The sequence below is a fragment of the Mugil cephalus genome, chromosome 4 (genome assembly GCF_022458985.1).
Source record: "Mugil cephalus isolate CIBA_MC_2020 chromosome 4, CIBA_Mcephalus_1.1, whole genome shotgun sequence".
Taxonomy (NCBI): Eukaryota; Metazoa; Chordata; class Actinopteri; order Mugiliformes; family Mugilidae; genus Mugil; species Mugil cephalus.
The window spans coordinates 4,670,607-4,697,000 of NC_061773.1; the positions used below are offsets into that span (position 1 = coordinate 4,670,607).

The 26,394-nt window shown below is 42.1% G+C and overlaps 1 long non-coding RNA gene, 3 other non-coding genes and 2 pseudogenes across 4 annotated transcripts; 3 read left to right on the top strand and 3 right to left on the bottom strand.

Annotated features, from left to right (window-relative positions):
• Positions 1–835: 835 nt before the first annotated feature.
• LOC125006988 lies at positions 836–4,313 on the bottom strand. Its single transcript, XR_007112633.1, has 2 exons — positions 4,261–4,313; positions 836–1,108 (listed from the first exon to the last, which is right to left on the bottom strand). It is a non-coding gene; the product is annotated as an uncharacterized LOC125006988 (long non-coding RNA).
• Positions 1,256–1,374, bottom strand: LOC125007489. Its single transcript, XR_007112709.1, has one exon. It is a non-coding gene; the product is annotated as a 5S ribosomal RNA (ribosomal RNA).
• A 2,264-nt stretch (positions 4,314–6,577) lies between the features above and the next one.
• LOC125007515 lies at positions 6,578–6,692 on the top strand (annotated as a pseudogene).
• A 1,733-nt stretch (positions 6,693–8,425) lies between these two features.
• Positions 8,426–8,540, top strand: LOC125007514 (annotated as a pseudogene).
• A 15,896-nt stretch (positions 8,541–24,436) lies between these two features.
• Positions 24,437–24,555, top strand: LOC125007507. Its single transcript, XR_007112726.1, has one exon. It is a non-coding gene; the product is annotated as a 5S ribosomal RNA (ribosomal RNA).
• A 1,208-nt stretch (positions 24,556–25,763) lies between these two features.
• On the bottom strand, positions 25,764–25,882 carry LOC125007500. The gene has a single exon (XR_007112720.1). It is a non-coding gene; the product is annotated as a 5S ribosomal RNA (ribosomal RNA).
• Positions 25,883–26,394: the final 512 nt, after the last annotated feature.

Sequence of the window (26,394 nt, forward strand, 5' to 3'; positions counted from 1 at the left end):
GTACTTGAGGGAGACCGCCTGGGAATACCAGGTGCTGTAAGCTTTTTGACACTTTAACAACACCAGAGGGCGCTGCTGGGTCTGCTTTCCCCAGTCAATTGCAGTTTATTCTTCGCCAATACAGCTCAGGAAAAATGAAGACGCCTTGTGGGGAAGCGGAAGTAGTGCGGCGGCGCTTGCACACAATCGGCCATTTTAACCATTTCCACTTGGCTTTGAGTCATAGGAATATCTCTGCTTGTTTTCTCTGTCCAAACTATTAGTAAGAAATAAAGCTGCCTCGTGTCTACTGCAAATGACATTGAAATGATGCTTTCAGTGCGTGGGTCAGGAGGGCCCACAGCTCGTTTTTTGCGCCATCATAGTCTTCCGCAAATCTTGTTAGCCTCATCCACAGCAACAACAGAACCAAGTCTGGTTTTTTGTCAGTTCGGGACATTGTTGGACAGTTTAGGGAGAAAACATGTGAATCCACCCATTCACTTTTCCTCAGTTGCCCCGCAACGTGTCAACTATCTTCAGCTGCTGGCACGTTGAGGAAACACTGAGCACCTGTGAATATCCATGCGCACGTCTGGCCGTAAACGTTTTGATCCTTTACTGTCCAGACTGATGACTCGTGCTGTTCTTCCAGGTTCCTTTTGTGTCCGTTGTCTCATATACTGCAAGTGCGAAATCAGGTCTGTGTCTTGTGCTGCTGCCTGTGTTGGGTCACCTAATTGAGCAAAACAGTTTTTAATTATCATCATTATTTATTTATTTATTTATTTATCGTTTTCCCAAAGGCATGTGCCCGAGTAGATAAACTTTACAGTGAAAAAATACTCCAGGCACATTTATTTACTTCACTTATTTATTATTTTCTGATTATTTTCTTCACAAGTAACTGAAAACATCACGTACATTTTCCCGTGCCACACACAGTATATTCGTCGTCCACATCATCATCATCATCATCATCATCATAAATGAGAAGGTGAATATGTTGCCGGTCCAAAATGGGTTTGAAAATATTTTTACTGAGAAGAAATGTGTTTCAGATATGTCATCATGATTGTCCTGTCAGTCTGACATGCCAGTGACGCGATGGAGCATGCATGTCTGCTGTCTGCATACGTTCATATGTGGAAGGAAAAAAGACACACAAACACACACACACACACACACATACAGGGTAAAAGTAAATTGAAAGCCACGGTTTGATATGAAGAAGAAGGGGCGGCAGCGCCCTCTGGTGTTGTTAAAGTGTCAAAAATACTTACAGCACCTGGTATTCCCAGGCGGTCTCCCATCCAAGTACTAACCAGGCCCGACCCTGCTTAGCTTCCGAGATCAGACGAGATCGGGCGTGTTCAGGGTGGTATGGCCGTAAGCAACAGTACAGACAACTATCAGGTCTTTTATAGCTGTCGGTGATCGCCTACATGGCCACCTGATAGTGTTTGCATGCTCTAAAAGAAAATAACAAGACAGACAGACAATAGTAAGCCCGTTTAGCCTCATCATAGCTAATCAGAGGCTCTTACTATTGATGTGCCTGGGTACACTATATTACACACAGTGCGTCCGAATGGGGAGATGTCAAAGAAAGAAACCAATGAAGTGAAAACCAAAGAAAGAAATGGTCATCGTATACAACATTAGCTCAACCAGCACACTAGATTAGCATCTCATAGACAGCCCTTCCTAAAACGTTGTCTCCATCACAATATCAGAATCAGGTTCTATTGTAAAAAGAGAAAAAGAAAAAGCGCAACACACTACGTTTCTCACCACAAATCAAACACTCTGACTCTGGCTGGATGTTGTCGCCTCCTCTCTCAATCGAGCAGACGACAGAGACCATCAGAAAAGGCTATTCACGGCGCGGCTACGCCATACCACGAACGCGCCGATCTCGCTGATCTCGAACAAAGCAGTGGCTGGTATACTTGAGAGACCGCCTGGAACGTGCGTAGTTTTTGACACTTTAGCACACACCAAGGGCCGCTGGTCTGCTTTCCAGTCAATGCATTTATTCTTCCCAATACGCTCAGAAATGAAGAGCCTTGTGGAAGCGAGTAGGGCGGCGCTGCACACATCCCTTTAACCATTCACTGGCTTTGTCTAGAATCTCGCTGTTTCTGTCAAACTATGTAAATAAGCTGCCTCTTCTACTGCAGCATTGAAGCTTTATGCGTGGGTCAGAGCCACACTCGTTTTGCCCACATGTCTCCGCAAATCTGTTACCCACCACAAACACAGAACCAAGCTGGTTTTGCATTCGGACATTGTTGGCATAGAAAAATTCACCCATTCATTTCCTCATTGCCCGCAACTGTCAACTATTCACTCTGCACGTTGAGGAAACAGACACCTTAATATCCATGGTCAAGTTGTCTACTTCAGACTGTATCGGCTGTTCCATCCTTTCGGCCACTGCAATCAAATAGCGGTCGGCTGTCGTTTGGGCAAAGACAAACAGTTTTTATAACTTTATTATTATTTTTCTTTCAAAGCAGCGATAACTTTAGTAAAATCAGGCCTTTATTTCTTCATTTATATTCGATATTTCTCACAGTACGAAACACTAATTCCGCCACAACTATATTCGTGTCCATCACAATATCAATCATTGAAGGAAGTGCGGCAAGTTAAAATTTTTACTGGTGTGTTTCGTTTCTCTATGCGCGCGACAGCCTGACTATCAGTCTCGCTTACGCATGTCAAAAGCACACACAACCAAGACAAACACCTACGGGTAAAGTTGAAACCGTTTATTGAAGAAAAGGGCGGCGCCCCTCTGGTTTGTTAAAGTCAAAAATACTTAGACGGATTCGGCGGCTCCCATCCAATTAACCGCCACCTGGCTTCGAGTCAACGAGATCGCTGTTCATGTATGCAACAAATAAGACACTGTCTTTCGCGTTCCCCACACCTAATGTTGCTCTCTAAAAGAAATAAAAGAGCAGCATGTAAGCCGTTTAGCCCATCATAGCTTCCCAATTGTTGCCTGTACACAATACACAAGTGGTCCATGGGAATGTAAAGAAAGAAACCATGAATAAACCAAAGAAGAATGTCACTATCAACTACTAACCAGACACTAATTAGCATCTCATAAAGCCCTTCTAAAACGTTGTCTCATCCATTGTCGGTTCTATTAAAAGGAGAAAAAGCGCCACCTCGTTTTCACCAAAACAAACATTACTCTGTATTTTCGCTTTCTATCGCAAGCAGCAAGAGACATCAGAAAAGGCCATTTATCCCTCTTACGGCATACCCTGAACCGCCCGCCCTGATCTCGGACAAACATCGCTTAGTACTTGAGGGAGACCGCCTGGGAATACCAGTGCTTAAGCTTTTTGACCTTTAGCGACACCAAGGGCGGCTGGGTCTGCTTTCCCCAGTCAATTGCAGTTTATCTCGCCAAACACTCAGGAAAAATAAGACGCTTGGGGAAGAAGAGGCGGCGCGCGCCACATGCATTAACTTCACTGGTTTGGTCATGAATTCTCTGCTGTCCTGTAAACTTTAGAAGAAATAAGCTGCTCGTGTCTAGCAAAGACAGAAAGATGCTTTCATGCGGGTCGGAGGCCCACAGCTCGTTTTGCGCAAAGTCTCGCAAACTTAGCCCATCCCACAACAACAGAACCATCTGTTTTTGCCTGGGACATTTTGGCATTGGGAGAAACATGTGAACCACATCATTCCTCATTCCCCAACGCAACTATTAGCTCTGGCACGTTAAAACATGGCCCTAATATCCATCGCAGTCGGCCAAACGTTTATCCTTTACTCAACTTGACTCTGCTGTTTCCTCCTTTTCGGCTCAAACGCAAGGCAAATCAGGCTTTCTGTGTGCCCTGTTGGGCACCTAATAGCAACATTTTAATTTCACATTATTTTTTATTATATACCCCAAAGCAGGCCGAGTATAAACTTTACAGAAAAAATCCCGGCCTTTATCTTCATTATTTTATTTTCGTATCTCAAAGTAATGAAACCACGAATTCCCGTGCCACACACGTAATTTCGTCCAATATCTCTCATCTCTCATAAATAGAAGTAAAGTGCCGGTCCAAATGGGTTTGAATATTTTTCGGAAGAAATTTTTCGATATGTCTCATGTTGCTTCACACACCAGACCAGGGTCTGTTGTTGCATACGTCATTGTGGAAGGAAAAAACAACAACCAACACACCCACCCCCATACGGTAAAAGTAATTGAAGCCAGGGTTGATGAAACGAGCCCTCTGTTGTTAAAGTGCAAAAACTTACAGCACCTGGTATTCCCAGGCGGTCTCCCATCCAAGTACTAACCAGGCCCGACCTGCTAGCTTCGAGATCGACGAGATGGCTTTCAGGTGGTATGGCCTAAGCAACATACAGACAACTATCAGGTCTTTATACTGTCGGTGATCGCCTACATGCCACCTGATAGTGTTGCATGCTCTAAAAGAAATAACAAGACGACAGACAATAGTAAGCCCGTTAGCCTCATCATAGCTAATCAAGGCTTACTATTGATGGCCTGGGTACACATATTACACACAGTGCGTCCGAATGGGAGATGTCAAAGAAAGAAACCAATGAATGAAAACAAAGAAGAAATGTCATCGTAACACATTAGCTCAACCAGCACACTAATTACATCTCATAGACAGCCCTTCCTAAAACGTTGTCTCCATCACAATATCAAATCAGTCTATTGTAAAAAAGAAAAAAAAAGCGCAACACACTACGTTTCTCACCACAAATCAAACACTCTGACTCTGGCTGATGTTGTCGCCTCCTCTCTCAATCGCAAGCAGACACAGAGACATAGAAAAGGCCTATTCACGGGTCCCTGCGCTTACGCCATACCACCCTGAACGCGCCGATCTCGCTGATCCGGAAGCAAAGCAGGTCGGCTGGTTAGTACTGAGGAGACCGCCTGGAATACCAGGTGCTGTAAGCTTTTGACACTTTAGCACAACACCAAGGGCGCGCTGGTCTGCTTTCCCAGTCATTGCAGTTTATTCTTCGCCAATACAGCTCAGAAAAATGAAGACGCCTTGTGGGGAAGCGAAGTAGTGCGGCGGCGCTTGCACACAATCGGCCATTTTAACCATTTCCACTTGGCTTTGGTCATAGAATATCTCTGCTTGTTTTCTCTGTCCAAACTATTAGTAAGAAATAAAGCTGCCTCGTGTCTACTGCAAATGACATGAAATGATGCTTTCAGTGCGTGGTCAGGAGGGCCCACAGCTCGTTTTTGCGCCATCATAGTCTTCCGCAAATCTTGTTTAGCCTCATCCACAGCAAAACAGACCAAGTCTGTTTTGCCAGTTCGGACATTGTTGACAGTAGGAGAAAACATGTGAATCCACCCATTCACTTTTCCTCATCCCCGCAGGGTACATTCAGCTGCTGCCTTGAGGAACCGACACTGTGAATATCCTGCGCACGCTGGCGTAAACTTTATCTTTACGCCACGATGACTCGTGTTCTTCAGTTCTTTTGTGCGTTGCTCATATACGCAAGTCGAACAGTCTGTGTCTTTGCGCTGCTGTGTTGGCACTAATGAGCAAAACAGTTTAATTCATCATTTATTTATTTATTTTTCGTTTTCCCAAAGGCAGTGCCCGAGTAATAAACTTACAGTAAAAATCCCAGGCACATTATTACTTCACTATTATATTTTCTGATTATTTCTCACAATAACGAACATCACGTACTTTCCGGCCACACACAGTTTGTCGTCCCACATCACATCATCACATATAAATGAAAGGGAATATGTTGCCGGTCCAAAATGGTTTGAATATTTACGAGAGAAATGTGTTTCAGATAGTCATCAGATGTCTTCATCTGACATCAGTGACGCGATGGAGCAGCATGTTGCTGTCTGCATACGTTCAATGGGAAGAAAAGACACACAAACCACCACACACACATACAGGAAATAAATGAAGCCCGGTTTGATTGAGAGAAGGCGCAGCGCCCTTGTGTTGTTAAAGTGTCAAAAACTTACAGCACTGTATCCCAGCGGTCTCCCATCAAGTACTAACCAGGCGACCCTGCTAGCTTCCATACAGACGGTTCAGGGTGGTATGCCGAAGCACAGTACAGACAACTACAGTCTTTTATAGCTGTCGGTGACGCCTACATGGCCACCTGATAGTGTTTGCATGCTCTAAAAGAAAATAACAAGACAGACAGACATAGTAAGCCGTTTAGCCTCATCATAGCTAATCAAGGCTCTTACTATTGATGTGCCTGGGTACACTATATTACACACAGTGCGTCCGAATGGGAGATGTCAAAGAAAGAAACCAATGAAGTGAAACCAAAGAAAGAAATGGTCATCGTATACAACATTAGCTCAACCAGCACACTAGATTAGCATCTCATAGACAGCCCTTCCTAAAACGTTGTCTCCATCACAATATCAGAATCAGGTTCATTGTAAAAAGAGAAAAAGAAAAAGCGCAACACACTACGTTTCTCACCACAAATCAAACACTCTGACTCTGGCTGATGTTGTCGCCTCCTCTCTCAATCGGCAAGCAGACGACAGAGACCATCTAGAAAAGGCCTATTTCACGGTCCCTGCGCTTACGGCCATACCACCCTGAACGCGCCCGATCTCGCTGATCTCGGAAGCAAAGCAGGGTCGGGCCTGTTAGTACTTGAGGGAGACCGCCTGGGAATACCAGGTGCTGTAACTTTTTGACACTTTAGCAGCAACACCAGAGGGCGCTGCTGGTCTGCTTTCCCAGTCAATTGCAGTTTATTCTTCGCCAATACAGCTCAGAAAAATGAAGACGCTTGTGGGGAAGCGGAAGTAGTGCGGCGGCGCTTGCACACATCGGCCATTTAACCATTTCCACTTGCTTTGGTCATAGGAATATCTCTGCTTGTTTTCTCTGTCCAAACTATTAGTAAGAAATAAGCGCCTCGTGTCTACTGCAAATGACATTGAAATGATCTTTCAGTGCGTGGGTCAGAGGGCCCACAGCTCGTTTTTGCGCCATCATAGTCTTCCGCAAATCTTGTTTAGCTCATCCACAGCAACAACAGAACCAAGTCTGGTTTTTGCATTCGGGACATTGTGGACAGTTAGGGAGAAAACATGTGAATCCACCCATTCACTTTCCTCATTGCCCCGCAACGTGTCAACATCTTCAGCTGCTGGCACGTTGAGGAAACTCTGAGCACCTGTGAATATCCATGCGCACGTCTGGCCGAAACGTTTGATCCTTTACTGCCAGACTGATGACTCGTGCTGTTCTTCCAGGTTCCTTTTGTGTCCGTTGTCTCATAACTGCAAGTGCGAAATCAGGTCTGTGTCTTGTGCTGCTGCCTGTGTTGGTCACCTAATGAGCAAACAGTTTTTAATTATCACATTTTTATTTATTATTTTCGTTTTCCAAAGGCATGTGCCCAGTAGATAAACTTACAGTGAAAAAATACCCAGGCACATTTATTTCACTTATTTATATTTTTGATTATTCTTCACAAGTAACTGAAAACATCACGTACTTTTCCCTGCCACACACAGTATATTCGTCGTCCACATCATCATCATCATCATCATCATAAATGAGAAGGTGAATATGTGCCGTCCAAAATGTTTGAAATATTTTACTGAGAAGAAATGTGTTTCAGATATTCATCATGATTGTCTGTCATCTGACATGCCAGTGACGCGATGGCATGCATGTCTCTGTCGCATCGTTCATATTGGAAGGAAAAAGACCACAAACACACCACACACACACATACAGGTAAAAGTAAATTGAAAGCCACGGTTTGATATGAAGAAGAGGGCGGCAGCGCCCTCTGGTGTTGTTAAGGTCAAAAATACTTACAGCACCTGTATTCCAGCGGTCTCCCATCCAAGTACTAACCAGGCCCGACCCTGCTAGCTTCCGAGATCAACAATCGGCGTGTTCAGGTGGTATGGCCGTAAGCACATACAGACAACTTCAGTCTTTTATAGCTGTCGTGATCGCCTACATGCCACCTATAGTTTTGCATGCTCTAAAAAAAATACAAGACAGACAGACAATAGTAAGCCCGTTTAGCCTCATCATAGCTAATCAGAGGCTCTACTATTGATGTGCCTGGTACACTATATTACACACAGGCGTCCGAAGGGGAGATGTCAAAGAAAGAAACCAATGAAGTGAAAACCAAGAAAGAAATGTCATCGTATACAACATTAGCTCAACCAGCACACTAGATTAGCATCTCATAGACAGCCCTTCCTAAACGTTGTCTCCATCACAATATCAGAATCAGGTTCTATGTAAAAAGAAAAAAAGAAAAGCGCAACACACTACGTTTCTCACCACAAATCAAACACTCTGACTCTGGCTGGATGTTGTCGCCTCCTCTCTCAATCGGCAAGCAGACGACAGAGACCATCTAGAAAAGGCCTATTTCACGGGTCCCTGCGGCTTACGGCCATACCACCCTGAACGCGCCCGATCTCGTTGATCTCGGAAGCAAAGCAGGGTCGGGCCTGGTTAGTACTTGGAGGAGACCGCCTGGGAATACCAGGTGCGTAAGCTTTTTGACACTTTAGCAGCAACACCAAGGGCGCTGCTGGTCTGCTTTCCCCAGTCAATTGCAGTTTATTCTCGCCATACAGCTCAGGAAAAATGAAGACGCCTTGTGGGAAGCGGAAGTAGTGCGGCGGCGCTTGCACACAATCGGCCATTTTAACCATTTCCACTTGGCTTTGAGTCATAGGAATATCTCTGCTTGTTTTCTCTGTCCAAACTATTAGTAAGAAATAAAGCTGCCTCGTGTCTACTGCAAATGACATTGAAATGATGCTTTCAGTGCGTGGGTCAGGAGGGCCCACAGCTCGTTTTTGCGCCATCATAGTCTTCCGCAAATCTTGTTTAGCCTCATCCACAGCAACAACAAACCAAGTCTGGTTTTTGCAGTTCGGACATTGTTGGACAGTTAGGAGAAAACATGTGAATCCACCCATTCACTTTTCCTCAGTTGCCCCGCAACGTGTCAACTATCTTCAGCTGCTGGCACGTTGAGGAAACACTGAGCACCTGTGAATATCCATGCGCACGTCTGGCCGTAAACGTTTTGATCCTTTACGTCCAGACTGATGACTCTGCTGTTCTTCCAGGTTCCTTTTGTGTCCGTTGTCTCATATACTGCAAGTGCGAAATCAGGTCTGTGTCTTGTGCTGCTGCTGTGTGGGTCACCTAATGAGCAAAACAGTTTTAATTATCATCATTTATTTATTTATTTATTTATCGTTTTCCCAAAGGCATGTGCCCGAGTAGATAAACTTTACAGTGAAAAAATACTCAGGCACATTATTTACTTCACTTATTATTATTTTCTGATTATTTTCTTCACAAGTAACTGAAAACATCACGTACATTTTCCCGTGCCACACACAGTATATTCGTCGTCCACATCATCATCATCATCACATCATCATAAATAGAAGGTGAATAGTTGCGTCCAAATGGGTGAAAATTTTTACTGAGAAAGTTTAGATATGTCATCATGTTGTCCTGTCAGTCTGAATGCCAGTGACGCGAGGAGCATGCATGTCGCTGTCTGCATACGTTCATATGTGGAAGAAAAGACACACAAAACACACACACACACACACACACATACAGGTAAAAAAATTGAAAGCCACGGTTGTATGAAGAAGAGGGGCGGCAGCGCCTCTGGTGTTGTTAAAGTGTCAAAAACACTTACAGCACCTGGTATTCCCAGCGTCTCATCCAAGTACTAACAGCCGACCCTGCTTAGCTCCGAGATCAACGAGATCGGGCGTTCAGGTGGTATGGCCGAAGCAACAGTACAGACACTATCAGGTCTTTTATAGCTGTCGGTGACGCCTACATGGCCACCTGATAGTGTTTGCATGCTCTAAAAGAAAATAACAAGACAGACAGAAATATAAGCCCTTAGCCTCATCATAGCTAATCAAGGCTCTTACTATTGATGTGCCTGGTACACTATTACACACAGTGCTCCGAATGGAGATGTCAAAGAAAGAAACCAATGAATGAAACCAAGAAAGAAATGGTCATCGTATACAACATAGCTCAACCAGCACACTAATAGCATCTCATAGACGCCCTTCCTAAACGTTGTCTCCATCACAATATCAGAATCAGGTTCTATGTAAAAAGAGAAAGAAAGCCAACACACTCGTTTCTCACCACAAATCAAACACTCTGACTTGCTGATGTTGTCGCCTCCTCTCTCAATCGGCAAGCAGACGACAGAGACCATCTAGAAAAGCTATTTCACGGTCCCTGCGGCTTACGGCCATACCACCCTGAACGCGCCGATCTGTCTGATCTCGAACAAGCGGTCGGGCCTGTTAGTACTTGGTGGGAGACCGCCTGGAATACCAGTCGTAAGCTTTGACTTTACAGCACCCGAGGCGCGCGTCTGCTTTCCACATTGCAGTATTCTTGCAACAGCCAGAAATGAAGACGCCTTGTGGGGAGGAATATCGGCGGCGCTTCACACATCGCCATTTTACCATTTCACTTGCTTGGTCATAGAATATCCTGCTTTTCTCGTCAAACATAGAAGAAAAAACGCTCGTGTACTGCAAATGCATTGAAAGAGCTTAGTGCGTGGGTCAGAGGCCACGCTGTTTTGCGCACAAGTCTCCGAACTTTTTACCCATCCAAGCACACAGACAGTCTGGTTTTGCGTTCGGGACATGTTGACATGGAGAAAAATTATCCACCCATTCACTTTTCCTCATTCCCGCACGTGTCACTATTTCAGCTGCTGCACTGGGAACACTGGCACCTGTAATATCATGGCACGTCTGCGTAAACGTTGACTTTACTGCCAGACGATGACCGTGTCTCAGTCCTTTGTGTCGTTCTCTAACTGCAATGCGAACAGTCGGTCTTGTCTGCGCGGTGGTCACCTATGAGCAAACATTTTTAATTATCACATTATTTATTATATTATCGTTTCCAAAGCATGTCCGTAATACTTTACGTGAAAAATACTCAGGCACTTATTACTCACTTATTTATATTTCTGATTATTTTCTCACAAGTACTGAACACGACATTCGTGCACACACAGTATATCGCGCACATATCACTCTCACATCATAAATAGAAGGGAATATGTTGCCGCCAAATGGTTGAAATATTTTATGAGAAAAATGTTCGATATGTCATCAGTGTCGTCTCGACAGCAGTGACGCAGGGCATGCTTTGCTGTCTGCTACGTTCATATGTGGAAGAAAAAGACACCAACACACACACCACACACAGGGTAAGTAATTGAAAGCCAGTTGATATGAAAGAAGGCGGCAGCCCTTGTGTTAAAGTTCAAATACTTACAGCCTGGTATTCCCAGGCGGTCTCCCATCCAAGTACTAACAGGCCCGACCCTGCTAGCTTCCGAATCAGCGAGTCGGCGTGTTCAGGGTGGTATGGCGTAAGCACAGTACAACAACTATCAGTCTTTTATAGCTGTCGGTGATCGCCTAATGCCCCTGAAGTTTTGCATGCTCTAAAAGAAAATAACAAACAGACAGACAATAGTAAGCCCGTTTAGCCTCATCATAGCTAATCAGAGCTCTTACATTGATGTGCCTGGTACACATATACACACATGCTCGAATGGAGATGTCAAGAAAAACCATGAAGTGAAAACCAAAGAAAGAAATGGTCACGTATACAACATTAGCTCAACCAGCACACTAGATTACATCTCATAGACACCTTCTAAAACGTTGTCTCCATCACAATATCAAATCAGTTCTATTGTAAAAAAGAAAAGAAAAAGCGCAACACACTACGTTTCTCACCACAAATCAAACACTTGATCTGCTGGATGTTGTCGCTCCTCTCCAATCGCAAGCAGACGACGAGACCATCTAGAAAAGCCTATTTCACGGGTCCCTGCGCTTACGGCCATACCACCTGAACGCGCCCATCTCGCTGATCTCGGAAGCAAAGCAGGTCGGGCCTGTTAGTACTTGAGGGAGACCGCCTGGAATACAGTGCTGTAAGCTTTTTGACACTTTAGCAGCAACACCAGAGGCGCGCTGGGTCTCTTTCCAGTCATTGCATTTATTCTTCGCCAAACGCTCAGGAAAAATAAGACCCTTGTGGGAAGCGAATAGTGCGGCGGCGCTTGCACACAATCGGCCATTTAACCATTCCACTTGGCTTTGGTCATAGGAATATCTCTGCTGTTTTCTCTGTCCAAACTATTAGTAGAAATAAAGCTGCCTCGTGTCTACTGCAAATGACATTGAAATGATGCTTTCAGTGCGTGGTCGGAGGGCCCACAGCTCGTTTTGCGCCATCATAGTCTTCCGCAAATCTTGTTAGCCTCATCCACAGCAACAACAGAACCAAGTCTGGTTTTGCCAGTTCGGACATTGTTGGACGTTAGGGAAAAACATGTGAATCCACCCATTCACTTTTCCTCAGTTGCCCCGCACGTGTCAACTATCTTCAGCTGCGCACGTTGAGGAAACACTGAGCACCTGTGAATATCCAGCGCACGTCTGGCCGTAAACGTTGATCCTTTACTGTCCAGACTGATGACTCGTGCTGTTCTTCCAGTTCCTTTTGTGTCCGTGTCTCATATACTGCAAGTGCGAAATCAGGTCTGTGTCTTGTGCTGCTGCTGTGTTGGGTCACCTAATGAGCAAAACAGTTTTTAATTATCATCATTTATTTTTTATTTATTTATCGTTTTCCCAAAGGCATGTGCCCGATAGATAACTTTACAGTGAAAAAATACTCCAGCAATTTATTTACTTCACTATTATTATTTTTGATTATTCTTCACAAGTAACTGAACATCACGTACCTCGGGCAAAAGACCCAATCATCATCATATAAATATATAGCCTCTAATGTTCTCCAAAAATTTTTAAGAAAGAAGAAAACATTCCCAACCACATGGCTGATGTTGCGCCTTATGGAAGGAAGCCCAAAAACACCCCGTACGTACACTGAACCCGCTGATTGAGAAAGGCGGCTGGTGTTTGAAACTGGAACCGGTCTAGCTCGCCACAGCCTGTCTCAGTCAATGAGTTCTTGTACATAGGAAAAGCTTGAATGTGCGGGTGCACATCCTTATATGTTTGTCAGAATCGAAATATAGATATGTTCTCTAATGCTAATTTTGTGTGAGGAATGTTTTCATAAGCAAATGTATTACCAACACAGACCAGTCATGACCTTGTCCACCCTTCATTCCTCTGCCCGAAGCAAACTCGGCTCACAAATACACTTAATCGACTGCCCTTATCCACAGCTGTGTTTCCGTCTGCTGCCATTCAAGCGTCGCGTGTCTTGCCTGTGGCTAATGGAAACGTTTTTACATTAATTTTATTACAAGGCTGCGGTGAAACAAGTAAATCTCGCAATTATATAAATTGATATTTCCGTATGATTATCAACCCGATATTCTCATACACAGTTGGGTCATGCACTGTTATATCCAGAATGGCAAAAACATTACAGCTGAACAGCGGTTCATCAAGAATAACCACACTACGCTCAATCAACGATAAGGGTTCATTTGCTGCCTAGAAACAGAAACTTAGCATATGTCGGAGATGCTACATGCCCTATAGCTAGCTTAAGAAATACAAAAGAAGATGTCTCATCAAGCTTGAATCGGCATAATAGCCTTCATGCATGTTGTAGAGGCGAGACCAGCTTTCATACCAACTACTATCACCAGCTTATGCTAATGTGTAAAAACTTCTCCCAATACTCTGCGTGTTGCCTTAATGCCGCGAACTAATTTTCGTCGGTTGGTCTCCTGCTTCAGGAACAGTCGCGTTGTGGCATAGACACGATATATTATTAATATCGTTCAACTAAACACAATACTTTGATAGGATCAACACGCTTTCTCTCTGTGTATCCTCATCAAAATAAAGGTGCTCAATTGAAATTTAAGTGTAGCTATTTCGCATTCTGGTGCACAAATGACCAATTGAAAAGACAAAAATACACAAGGAAAATCAATATAACTTTATGAGAGTGTCCTGTTCAGTTAAAATAACTGTATCATGGCGCGCACAAACTACCACGTACCGAAGCGTCCAGGGTTGCTCATACGACAGCTGTTCTGGCGCTGGCACTAGAGCAAGTATAATTAAACTTGTACTTGCTCCAACGGCCTTATATCGGAAATTCCAAGTTTCTGATTCAGAAAAAACATGAAAAAGAATTCGCATCAACTTCTCCACACATCTTCATTCAAACTAGTAATAATCAAGGTAATAAAATACAAAAAGTTACGTAACATCACTGATCGCGTATCTTTGTACACCAACTAGAACATTAGTCCGTTAGCAGAAAAAAGACCCTTTTCTCAGCACGCCTGTGTGTTAGGACACTAACAGCCGTAAGTTTCATACACAGCCCTTACTCGAAGCGTTCTGATAGGACGACTGTGGAACTAGATCGCTTCACCTTACCTTATTCTGCTTATAGAATCTAGTTTCTGAACTATAGAAAAAATCCTGTTATATGATTGTATTCCAGTAACAGTGAAAGACCATTTCAACCAAAAAAAATTTTCCATCTAACAATGTGAAGCCTAATCACAACAATAGAAAGAAAAGAAAACGAAAACACTATACCTCATACTCTCATGGGAAGTGAGACTCAGGATTCACAATTACCAAGTACTCCACGTCTACGCCGTTCGTCCGGTCGTGTAATAAGACGCTGTTAGGTGTGTCCTATGCAATTATCAATAATTTAGCTTCCACATTCGTATCACCTAAAAATCACCATTTTCTATTTGAGTCAAAAACCATAATTACCAGATTGATCTCTTATCTCCAAATAAAGGAATAGAGTAAATATAAAATGTCAAGCAGTGCCAATGTCGATTCCATTATAAGAAAGCAAACAACAAACACATCGAACAGTTGATAGAAAACGTACCTTTATTCAGCGACCAGGTTTATTCTAGCTAGGACCATGGATCCAGCACGATCGTGCAGTCGAAACTCTGACGGATACGGCCACAACACAGGGACTGCTGTCGTCACATCGATTTGTGAAAGAATTAGAATGCTTAAAGCCGTATCTGCTATAGTATTTAGAAAAGCGATATAGCCGTTCTAAAGTATCAGATACTGAGGCAGGAAATTCACAATGTTACATCAAAGACCTATGACCAAGAAGCTTAAACTTGTCACACTCGTCTCTAAGCCTCAAAGTGTCACTTGACAGTTGAAAGTAAGAAACTACTTTTCCTAATCCACCGACGGAGTCTTATCGCAGATGACTTGATACTTAGTCACTGAGCAATCGGCCATCTTGAACATCAGGGGCCGTTAGACTGGACCTGATAAGTGTAATTTTAATTTCCAACACAAGTGTCGCGTTTCCAGCATCATTTTTCCATCTAAAATAAGACTGGAAAAAGTGGGCGGTTGACATAATTACGTTTCATTTTTTTTATGTAACTATATGTCCGTGAAATGAGAAACCGCGCAGCCACTTTATAGCTTTATCTTGTTAGTCCACCACACATTGCATCTTAAAGGATTTCATTAAATAACCTAGTTGCCAATACATTCGTGAGAATAATATCATACTGTAAGCACTTCAACTAATCGTTCTCTGCCTTACGGTTTGAGAATCGTTTAGTGCAAAAGTAACATACACGTTTATCAATATATGCGTTTATTCGTCCAGACGGAGTACCTACACAAAAACCAGGATTATCGACGAGAATGTTATCTAAAAAAAAAACAAATCCGCTAAGCTCCATAGCAGCGGCTCTTTGTTTCGTAACTGATTGATGGCCGTCAGGGGTAGAAAAACTTTATAGAATGTTTTACCCATACGTCCATCCCTACAGCTACATGAAGCTGCTTCTATACTCAATGAACTGGTTTAATAAAAAAACAAGCATACGTTTAACCAATAATCAACGGGAGGCCCCTTCAAGGCAAACGCCTGATAGCGATCCTTAAGTCTACCATCCTACCGCTTCTGTTAAAGGAAAGGCAGCACCAAAGAACTATCTGGTCGGCTTTGCCTTTATGGCCACCAGAGTGCGTCTAGCTTCAGCAATATACCTAACAGCAAATGGCTATGAGGCGAACTGGTTACACAGTTCCATTTAACTTTCAAGATTATAAGAACATAGAAGTACTTAAAACATTACAGCAAATAATCTCCTATGCACATGAAGTTTCATTCATCGATCAGCAAATATAGCCATCACTTCTCTGTTTCTCACCAACAACCGATCAGCTGGATTTTGCCGTCCGATTTTGAAAGGACCATGATCCTTCGTACATGCCGCAACTCATGCCTTGCTTTGTACTACAGAACAACTTAGAGTGATCTGCGTTGACTGTCATCGTCTTTGGCAATTTCATTCTCAGCAATAGTAGTTGGCTGTGCACAATTGCATGTAACATGTTTTCATTTATTTAATGTTCAAAGCTCCGAAATCATAGAAATCAGCCTTTTACTCAAAAATCAACTTTTCTGCAGTATTCGTCCATATTCAAGTTATACCATACCATACATAAAGGGTTTGTGAGGGAATAGAATGGTCATAGTCCACATTCACAAAAAGATTAAAAAGGCCTATCACTAGCTAACTTTATCCTTTCGGTCTTCAGTTCGAGCACAAAATTAAAAATAATTGTGCTGTTCCTCAACCAACAAACGCTTACCTCAGTCGTGGGTTAAAGACCGAAACATTTATGTAACTTGTGTTGTCTCTTCACGAAAAGTCGAATAGCACAAGTTCGCCCCAAATTGTTCATCAGAAAACAGTTGAAGTATAGGAAAAAAGGCATGATTTTTTATAGCAACAGTTCCAATATGCACTATCCCAAACATAAGAGTATGTAGCAGGTTCAATAGCCTATTGTATGCCACTCAGCATTCGTCCTGAATTACAAGCGACCTTATCAAACAATAAGCGTTTCGTGGTACAGTACAGACAGATAATTATGTGACAGCTAGCACAAGTTGTCAGATTTACAGTGACGCAGTAACCCTTTTCCTTCATAAATCAGGCTACTAGTGGCACTATAACCAAGTACATGGATGCAGATACTATTATCTAAGATAGAACACTTTACCAAGAACTGATTCTTTACCAGCTAAGCTGTTCTCCTATGTCCATGAAATAGAAGCTATAAATACACAAAAGACCCTATCGTGAAGCTCTCCTTTCTACGTTCGAGAAAAGCCTCATCCCAACTGCGTTGCCAACCCACCACTGGACGCCCACAAAGGGGACGTTATTGAGGAAAGGTAGTGGGATAGTGCTTGCTTTTAACTTCCAACAAGGTTGCTGTCACCATATTATCTCCAAAACCAGAAGAAAATTAGAAAAAGATTGCCATTTTGAGCAATGAGATTAACAAGATTAAACATACACGCTTTATCGACACATTCTCACATCGTAAAAATGCCCGTTCATGAAGCTAAATTCATGGGATAGACAAATGTATCGCCACATTGCATCTTAAGCTCAACAGCACAGAAAAGTCTTTTAATGAATGGTGACATTGAACAAACAACTCACTCACAGTCGCCTTAATCCAGAGGCCGAACATCTGAAGCCATCACCTGCCTAGCTCTACTTTCTCAATGAAATGTTCTATAATTCTGCAAACTGCACAATCAGGCTTTCTGATCGCCTGTTTACAAGACAAGGTTAAACTATTATTTCGTTTCAAGATCGTGACTTTAATGAAAACGGCCTTATTCCCTTACTGAATTTTATTTTACACAGAACAATCCCTTTCTCGCACATATATTGCGCCAATCCGCCACCAATCATCTAAACTTGTTTGGTCAAATTGTAAATTTTCTGTGGAAAGTGTTTAATAGTCAAATTGTCGATTCTTGACTGTCTGGTGAGCTAGCATTGCATGATCGCTGTCTTGCAGTCAATGGATTAACACATACCAACTATCACGTATGGGAATAAATTTACAGTAGCAATTTATTCACGAATTGGTCCAGTCCTCTGTTGATTTTTTCAGATTAAGAAACAGCAACTGTCATTCCACGATCTACTCACATTTTATCAGTCATCAATAGGTGATTGTGCCGACAAGGTTTGTTTTTTTCTAAAGCAAATGTACGATATGTTTGTGTCTATATTGACACGTGAAAACTGATGTCCTTTGATTTCATATTAAGAAAAAGGACAAACAACAACAGACACAACACACAACAGGGAAACATTAAAGCAGTTTTTATATAAAGAAGGACGGGCTCCTTTTTGTCAAATAAATACTTACACACATGCATCCACTCCATTTACAAATAGCGCAATTGCAAGTCCAAAATAGAAAGTCTTATTAAGGTGGTATGGCATTAACAGTCACTATCGAGTCTGTTTAGCGTGGACTAACTGTGTCACTTTTAAGTCAAAGTTAAAAAAAAACAACGAAAGTACCTCACAGTCAAGTATTCTGACCTGTATATGAATGGAGTTATCCCTATGTTTAGGAAGGACATAGAACTAAAAAGAACCATTAAGGTAACACGACTTAGCTCATCCAAACTTGCTGTCAGCACTAGTAGCTCTCGAAACTAGAGCCTAAGGCCTCATGCACATCAACATAATTATTGAAAAGTGAAAAAATAACACTTTTTTTCAGTAACCTCTGCAACGTCTCAGTATTTGCATTCCTTCAAATTCACAGGCATAGGAGCCTTAGGGGAAGGCAATGCCTCGGCTTCTCAGCAACCCATTGTATCGGTTGGCTTGTGGTACGAAACACATGTGTTACTTCTGTATATTGACTAGGCCCTTTGTTACTCAAGCATAGTATCACATACACCACAGCACGGGGCAACTGCTTTTGGCCTCTCTCATACTTTATTGCCCATTCAGATGTAAATAATTGTTTTTCATTGAGTCCTGTCGCTCGATGAACAAGCTTTTAACATTCACTTGCTTTTATGCCATGTTCATTTTTTGCTATTAGAAAATAGATCCTGATCCCAGGACATGGATATTCTTTTCATTCTTGACATCAAGGAGACGGCACTTCTTTTGGGCCAACGGTTGTCGCTTTTCTCCAGCGTACAAACATCAGGTTTGTCAAAGTTTTGTTTTTGGCATTGAAAGTTTTAATGCATTATATTTATTTGCCCACCGTTTGGTTCATCACTTTCGCGAGTAGTTCAATGTAAACTCAGGAATATAATCCACGTATTGGAATTTTGACGTTCGTATGATTGAACCTTGTTCCTTGCCAAGTACTTCTCGTCTGCAGTACTTCACGTAATAAATTAACTGTTGCCGGCAAATAGTATTTAATTGTCGATGGGATCGCTATTCAATATCATATGTTCGTCATTACTATTCAATGCCCGTTGATTTGGTCCTGTTGTATTAGTATAATTAGACATTTTATTATTCTATTTCTATTACCCATCAAGCCTAAAGTAAGTAATAAACCATATTTCAGTCCATCTTATTGCTCACTATTTCAATTCGAAAATACTATACCGGTTCTCCAGGCCTAATTTCAACTAATACGAAGACGTCTTATGTTCTCAAATCTCATCGCGTATTGTAGGGATGGCTGTACATTTCGTATCTTCGGATCATTAGCTTGGTATCGCTCATGACACGGATGCTGCATACCAAAATTAAAGTAATGCAAAGACACGTTCAGGGCCATCAGTAATAAGCTTTGGATGCTAGAAACGGTGTCCTGGGTCCAGAATGTATAAACAGATCCCAATGTTCAGCTAGATAATGCTCGTTTACATTGTAACGGCGCGCTTATCGCAGTCACAGAATTCTGCATTTTTGTATGTCGAAACGTTGGCCTGAATAGTTAAATCTAAGACCATACTTTACAAAAAATATCACAGTTAGCTTGACTTGAACTTCTAATGGCTTTAGATTGCCCTGGCTTATAGATTCGTCCTGGGGTAGCAAAAACGAAATCGAGTCGAATGCCAAGAAATTGGAGTAAAACAGTCGCACCAGCTTAGTACTGCTCCAAGACGCCCTGCAAAAGGTGTCACATATCAGAATCATTAGCAAAAACAAGGCAACTTTCAAATTAACCCAATATCTGGCATATCGAAGTACTCTCTAGAACGGAAGCACGAAAAGTCATCGAAGGCCTTCAGGATCCCTGCGCCATTCGGTTGATCCTACAACCGCTGATTTTTCGTCTAAAGATAGACGATATACTGCATAGGCTATGTAAAGCTTTGCAACTATCTAGCGGGAGACTACCCTCTTGCGTTCGTCTTCTCCAGTCATAATTAACTTGCAAGCGAGTACGGAAGGTTATCCACAGGAACTGAATTGCGGTGGCTTCGGTAAAACATCGCTTTCCTTCAACTTTGAGACAAGGCCTCTTTCAAATGTTGAAATACTTGTTGAGAAGCAAAGGTGCTGTTTGCTCTATCCAACAGAATAAGACTCAGAGGTTTTGGTCGGGCTTGGCGCATTCGAATTGCCACGATCCGTCTCGTTTGCCAGCACTGTTTCGGAGAGCTCGGGTTGCATTATTCAGTCGCGCGTGAGCTCAGTTTCTTTGCCATGAACCGAAACTTGTTTCTTCCATTCAAATGACTTGTCGTCTGTCGTTGGAGGCCATCAATCATTTTTTACATCCATTATTTTATTGTAGCTTGGAAAATAGTCTGTTATTTTCAATTACTTAATTATTCTGTTTTTTTCATTCTCAATTCTCTTACTGCAATTCTTTCACATATCTACATTTTCATTCCACTAAAAGTAATTTTCCCATTCATTCTTTTATCCAATTTTAAAGTCTCGATATCCTTCATCACATGCTGTAGTCATGTTGCGGTTTGACTTATTGTAGAAAATGCTCACTTCACTTATTCCGTGATATCAATGAATGGTTTCAGATCTGAAGTTCCTAAATGCAAATTACTTAAAGAATTTCCAGGGTCCTATTACCAGTTAACTGCTAGAATCAGATCGTATTCAGTGTATTCCGGAAACATCATACAGCTACCCATGTCTCAATATCCCTTGGTTCAGAATACAGGAAAAGACGGTCCGGTGGTATCTAGTAATTGTATCACAATCTCTTTTTTAACTTCAACAAGAAGAGGTCAATAAGCCTTGAGCCAAAAGAAAATAAGTTCAGATATTACCATGCCGTTACATCATACCTACTACGAATGCTGCCAAATAAACAAAAGTCAAAAAAGAAAAAGGGTAACAATCAAGCTTAGTAACACAAAAACTGTCTTTAATGGTCCCTCCATAAGTGCCAATCTAAGAAGCCTATAACGGTTCCTGTACAACATAACCCTAAACACGAACTATACAGCCACAAAACGCGGTCTCCTCTATAATCAGTGCCTGTAAGAATCGCATAACCGCAGAACACAGAAGCCATTCAAGACTCTCTAGTTCCGCGTTCGCCATACACCTAAGCCCCAGCTGTCAGAACGGATGTGGGGACAGGCAGGTGTGCGTGAACGATCTCCTAACCAGTATGGCTAGCTTTTTGACTCTTTACAACAATAGAGGGTCTGCAAGTCTTCCCCGTAATTACTTTTCTTCTCGTCCAGCCGAAAAATGTTTTTAAGCTGGAAATGTGGGCGGGCGCCTTGCACACAACAGGCCATTTAAACCTTTCTTTGGCTCTGGGTTGGAATATAGTGAATTGTTTCTCTGTCCAAACTATTTAAATAAGCCTCCTTCTCTGAGACTTAGGAATGCTTCTGCGTGGCATGGGGCCCCACGTGTTTTGCCTCTGCTTCCTCAAACTTTTGCCTTTTTCCTCAACACAGAACCAATCGGTTTTTGCAGTTGGGAATTGTGGGCATTGGGAAAACATTTTACATCTCATTCTTTTGATTCTTCTATGTTATTTTCTTGTCACTTATAAAAAACTTGCTTGTATGATAATCTTGATTTTTCGTGACTTTGAGCTATTCGCTGTTTTCGGTTGACCTCTTTTTCCGTTTCAATACGTTTTTGCAATGTTGCTTTTGAAATCTTTTGATTATAACATAAAATTTTTCTCAGTTTCTAATTTTTTTATTATTATATTTTCACAATTTGCACCTAGTCCTTGGCGTAAAATTTCTCACGGGACTCTGCGTTCGATTTCTTGTTCTTGTCCAAACTCATCATAGGTAATATGCTGTGCTCTTCTATGGTGACAATGCTTAATACATCATTATTATTATTTTTTAGCGTTTCCAGATGGCAATGATTTACATAACATAATTCAAATCATTATCGTTTTCATTGTTTGCAGTACTTAAAAATACATATTCTTTTCCCTCAATGGTACTATGTCCAGCTAAAAAAAAACATGACGCACAAATACGAGTGTAATCGTTACTAAAGTTAATAGTTCGAAATTACAGTGGTCCATGGTGTGAGAAATTTAAGAATGATGTTAGTAAATCAAGTAATACACCCACTTAATCTTGACCTCATAACGTTGATGTTCATAATTGTTAAGAAAAAATAAGAGCCAGCTAGATTTCCACAGACATCAATACAGCTTGGCTAGCTCTCCAATCAGCAACGCAGAATGTAGACACATGAGATCAAATCGCTTATGTCGGGACTAAACTTGGAACCCGCTGATTCAAGCTACTAATTAGGAGACCTAGAAACGTGTACGTTTACAAATAACAGCCATTTCGCGTCATATACAGACATGACGTTCGCTTTTCAAACTCGGAAAAATAGAGGACTGAAGAAAGAAAGAGTGCCTGCAAAGGCCATTAAAACCTCATAGACCTGATGAAACTGTCTGTCCTCAAATTTAACCAAAAAAGCAGCTTAACTATCATAATACTAAGCGTGTGCGACCCCTCATTACTGGCTAGTCAGAAATTATCACGCCTTAACGAAAAGCTCTCGGCGTATTTGCATGAACCATTTCGGCTTTGGGTCAGTGCTAAGTGAATTTCGATATTTCGTATAGTAACGAGCAAACGCAGTTGGAATTTAGGATCGGACCATTGCTGGTGCATCAACTTTCGTTCTTTGACAACTGGTCAACAGCCGGTCTTTCAGTCAGTGTGTTTAATAGCAATCAGTTTTTATGCTATCATTTTTGAGTAATGTTCCATTTTCGAACTGATTATGATTCTTATTTGTCTCGAGGTGTTTAGTTCAAAACTTCAGACTGTATTCTTGTTTGCTCATAATTAGTACGCTCCTGCTTGGCATCGCAATTACAAATGCTTTCAGGAATTCGTTCACATTGCAACATCTACTAACAGTCTGTAATATCTCGATTTCCGTCAATGCAATGTTGAACTATTCTTCCCAAGCAGTCTCAAAGTAAAATTTCCCAACTGCTCTACTTCTAATCGAGAGATATTTCAAGACTGGATGGCTGAAAAACGCAAGACCGTCAGGTGTAAGCAAAAGCAGACGTATTCAATTGCCCAAAAAACAGGCGAGCAATGCATCAGTTCCTAAAATTTAAGCAAATTGCGAGCGTTCTTTAAGGTCAACAATAACCTACCTGTCCACCGAAATTAACGTACAGCGGTGATTTAGAAACCAAAACTACATAGCCAGAAGCAACATAATCACTTCATTCAGCGCTTCAAACTTTCAACAACCCAATGTTCGATGTATAAAAAAAACTGAAAAATACAAAAGACATGCCACTAATTTCCCACATTCAATCGATCGCGGTAAGTGTCACTCTAAAAATAAGAGACAAGACACTAAGAAGCCTTTACCAGCGTTCGTTTATTCAATCCACTCAAAAATCAGACCTTTTGGAACGAGGTAGACGGCAGGCTCGAATCGCCACTTACCCTTCTCATGGCTTTGGCTGGACTCGTTGTCTCTCTTCGAACACAGAAACTAGTCTAGTGCTCTGGAACACGTTAAGTTGCTCAGCTGTGAAGGAAGGCCAGTTGGTTTGCTACATTCGCATTTTGTTATTCACCGTGAAGCAAATAACGTTGGTTTTTAGACATCGGTAGTTTCTTTCGCCATGAGGAAATTCATTTTCTTACTAGTCAGAAACTCCTTTCATCCGAGTACGCAACGCTGATTCCTCTTGGCACTTCAGTGCTTTAGTCTTGAATCCTTGTTCTTCCTGTCAACATATATCCGATTATCTGATCTGCACTGGAATGCGGTGTATTGTGTCAGTCTCCTTTGTATCCAGCCCAAACTTTTGTCTTCCTCTTCAGTTTTTGTTCCTATATCAAACTGTTAATATCTCATTTATTGCATTGAATTTTTTCCCAAAGCGGTCCAGTTCTTTACGGTTAGAAATCGGGATCATTTTTCCATGGTTTTTGACCTTTCATTGATATTCCCAGAGTTGACATTATTATTTTTCTTGCACAATTAGTTTAATCTCTTTTCCTTGTTCACTAATCATTTAAAATGAATATTCCTCTCTCAATCGGCAAGCAGACGACAGAGACCATCTAGAAAAGGCCTATTTCACGGGTACCCTGCGGCTTACGGCCATACCACCCTGAACGCGCCCGATCTCGGCTGATCTCGGAAGCAAAGCAGGGTCGGGCCTGGTTAGTACTTGAACGGGAGACCGCCTGGGAATACCAGGTGCTGTAAGCTTTTTGACACTTTAGCAGCAACACCAGAGGGCGCTGCTGGGTCTGCTTTCCCCAGTCAATTGCAGTTTATTCTTCGCCAATACAGCTCAGGAAAAATGAAGACGCCTTGTGGGGAAGCGGAAGTAGTGCGGCGGCGCTTGCACACAATCGGCCATTTTAACCATTTCCACTTGGCTTTGGGTCATAGGAATATCTCTGCTTGTTTTCTCTGTCCAAACTATTAGTAAGAAATAAAGCTGCCTCGTGTCTACTGCAAATGACATTGAAATGATGCTTTCAGTGCGTGGGTCAGGAGGGCCCACAGCTCGTTTTTGCGCCATCATAGTCTTCCGCAAATCTTGTTTAGCCTCATCCACAGCAACAACAGAACCAAGTCTGGTTTTTGCCAGTTCGGGACATTGTTGGACAGTTAGGGAGAAAACATGTGAATCCACCCATTCACTTTTCCTCAGTTGCCCCGCAACGTGTCAACTATCTTCAGCTGCTGGCACGTTGAGGAAACACTGAGCACCTGTGAATATCCATGCGCACGTCTGGCCGTAAACGTTTTGATCCTTTACTGTCCAGACTGATGACTCGTGCTGTTCTTCCAGGTTCCTTTTGTGTCCGTTGTCTCATATACTGCAAGTGCGAAATCAGGTCTGTGTCTTGTGCTGCTGCCTGTGTTGGGTCACCTAATTGAGCAAAACAGTTTTTAATTATCATCATTTATTTATTTATTTATTTATCGTTTTCCCAAAGGCATGTGCCCGAGTAGATAAACTTTACAGTGAAAAAATACTCCAGGCACATTTATTTACTTCACTTATTTATTATTTTCTGATTATTTTCTTCACAAGTAACTGAAAACATCACGTACATTTTCCCGTGCCACACACAGTATATTCGTCGTCCACATCATCATCATCATCATCATCATAAATGAGAAGGTGAATATGTTGCCGGTCCAAAATGGGTTTGAAAATATTTTTACTGAGAAGAAATGTGTTTCAGATATGTCATCATGATTGTCCTGTCAGTCTGACATGCCAGTGACGCGATGGAGCATGCATGTCTGCTGTCTGCATACGTTCATATGTGGAAGGAAAAAGACACACAAACACACACGCACACACCACACATACAGGGTAAAAGTAAATTGAAAGCCACGGGTTTGATATGAAGAAGAAGGGGCGGCAGCGCCCTCTGGTGTTGTTAAAGTGTCAAAAATACTTACAGCACCTGGTATTCCCAGGCGGTCTCCCATCCAAGTACTAACCAGGCCCGACCCTGCTTAGCTTCCGAGATCAGACGAGATCGGGCGTGTTCAGGGTGGTATGGCCGTAAGCAACAGTACAGACAACTATCAGGTCTTTTATAGCTGTCGGTGATCGCCTACATGGCCACCTGATAGTGTTTGCATGCTCTAAAAGAAAATAACAAGACAGACAGACAATAGTAAGCCCGTTTAGCCTCATCATAGCTAATCAGAGGCTCTTACTATTGATGTGCCTGGGTACACTATATTACACACAGTGCGTCCGAATGGGGAGATGTCAAAGAAAGAAACCAATGAAGTGAAAACCAAAGAAAGAAATGGTCATCGTATACAACATTAGCTCAACCAGCACACTAGATTAGCATCTCATAGACAGCCCTTCCTAAAACGTTGTCTCCATCACAATATCAGAATCAGGTTCTATTGTAAAAAGAGAAAAAGAAAAAGCGCAACACACTACGTTTCTCACCACAAATCAAACACTCTGACTCTGGCTGGATGTTGTCGCCTCCTCTCTCAATCGGCAAGCAGACGACAGAGACCATCTAGAAAAGGCCTATTTCACGGGTGCCCTGCGGCTTA